Raw genomic sequence first — 2,282 nt, forward strand, 5'->3', positions numbered from 1 at the left:
TGTTGCTTGCAAATATATTTTCCCATTCAGATGGTTGTCTCTTTACCTTGTTGACAATTTCTTTTGCTGAGCAGAAGCTTTTTAGTTTGATGTAGCTTTTACTTCCCTTGCCTTTGAGGTCAAATTCGTAAAATCCTCTTTAAGTCTAAGGTCCTTGAGTTTAGTTCCTATGTTTTCTTCTATGCATTTTGTTGTTTCAGGTCTTACATTCAGGTTCTTAATCTATTTTGAATTAATTTTGGTGTGCGGTGATAGCCAACAGTCTCGTTTCATTCTTTTGCAGGTGGCCCTCCAATTTTCCCAGCACCATTTATTGAAGAGGCTTTCCTTTCTCCTTTGTATGTTTTTATCTTCTTTGTCAAAAATTATTTGCCCATATAAATATGGGTTTACTTTTTGACTCTTGATTCTGTTATACTGATCTGTGCCTCTGTTTTGCTGCCAATACTATGCCATTTTGATTACTGTTGCTTTGTAGTATAATTTGAAGTCAGGCAGAGTGATGTCTCCAGCCTCGTTCTTTTTTCTCAGAATGACTTTGGCAATTCGGGGTCTTTTGTGCTTCCATACAAATCTGATGATTTTTTTTGTTGTTGTTCTATTTGTTTAAGAAATGCGAATGGGATTTTGATGGGGATTGCATTAAATCTGTATAATGCTTTAGGTAATATGGTCATTTTAACTATGTTGATTCTTCCAAACTAAGAACACGGAATATCTTTCCATTTCTTTGTATCTTCCTCAATTTCTTTTAATAGGGTCATGTAGTTTTCATTATATAGGTCTGTCACTTGTTTTGTTAAATTTATTCCTAGGTATTTTATTCTTTTTGTTGCAATTGCAAAAGGAATTATTTTTTCTACTTTTTTTTTCTGATGCTTCATTATTAGAGTATAGGAAAGCTGTGGATTTTTGAACATTGATTTTGTATCCAGAGGCTTTACTGTATTTGCTTATTGTTTTTAGTAGTGTTCTTGTGGAGTCTTTAGGATTTTCTATATAGAGAATCATGTCATCCACAAATAGTGACAGTTTGACTTCTTTGTTTTCTATTTGGATGCCTTTTATATCTTTTTCTTGTCTGATTCCTCTCGCTAGGGCCTCCAATGTTATATTGAATAAGAGTGGAGATAGTGGAGAGCGTTACCTTCTTCCTGATTTTAGAGGGAAGGTTTTAGTTTTTCACGATTAAGTATAATGTTGGCTAAAGGTTTGTCATATATGGCCTTTATTATGTTAAGGTACTTTTCTTCTATATCGATTTTGTTAAGTGTTTTGATCATAAATGGATGCTGTACTTGTCGAAGGCTTTTTCTGCATCTACTGATGACATCATATGATTCTTATTTTTTAATTTGTTTATGTGGTGTATTACATTAATCAATTTGTGTGTGCTGAACCATTCCTGAGCCTCTGGGATAAAGCCCACTTGATTGTGGTGTATAATCTTTTTAATATGTTGCTGTATTCGGTTTGCTAGTATCTTATTTATGATTTTTACATCTGTGTTCATGAGAGAGATTGATTGGTGTGTAGTTTTCTTTTTTGTGTTATCTTTACCAGGTTTTGGTATCAGAGTAATATTGGCCTTGTAAAATGAATTAGTAAGTATTGCCTCCTCTTCAATTTTTGGAAGAGTTTGAGGAGAATAGGTATTAAATCTTCTTTGAATGTTTAGTAGAATTCACTGATGAAGTCATGCGGTCCTGGAGTTTACTTTTTGGTAGGTTTTTAATGATTGTTTCAGTTTCCATACTGCTGATCGGTCTATTTAGATTTTCCAGATCTTCTTGATTCAGTCTAGGATGATTGTATTTTTCTAAGTACTGTTCCATTTCTTCTAGGTTATTAATTTTGGTGTTATATACTTTTTTATAGTATTCTTGCATGATCCTTTGTATTTCTGTGATGTCAGTCGTAATTTTCCCTCTTTCATTCCTAATTTTGTTTATTTGAATCCTTTGTCTTTTTTCTTATGTGAGTCTAGCCAGGGGTTTGTCAATTTTATTAACATTCTCAAAGAACCAGCTCCTTGATGTATTTATTTTTTCTATTGTTTTTTTGTTGTTGTTTTCAGTTTTATTTCTGCTATAATTTTGATGATATCTTTTCTTCTGCTGACTTTAGGCCTCATTTGTTCTTCATCTTCTAGTTTTTTAAGATGAACTGTTAGATTGTTTATTTGGACTCATTCTTGTTTTGGAGATAGACCTGTAATGATATGAACTTTCCTCTTATGACCGCTTTTGCCGTGTCCCAAAAGTTTTGATATGTTGTACTAT

At 32.8% G+C, this 2,282-nt stretch overlaps 1 protein-coding gene across 1 annotated transcript in view; it reads left to right on the forward strand.

The window, feature by feature from the left end:
* LOC105300945 (disintegrin and metalloproteinase domain-containing protein 32) overlaps nt 1-2,282 on the forward strand; it is a 106,928-nt gene that overhangs the window by 2,174 nt on the left and 102,472 nt on the right. The window lies entirely within an intron of this gene.

Source organism: Pteropus vampyrus, unplaced genomic scaffold (assembly GCF_000151845.1).
Source record: "Pteropus vampyrus isolate Shadow unplaced genomic scaffold, Pvam_2.0 Scaffold8, whole genome shotgun sequence".
NCBI classification, from domain to species: Eukaryota; Metazoa; Chordata; class Mammalia; order Chiroptera; family Pteropodidae; genus Pteropus; species Pteropus vampyrus.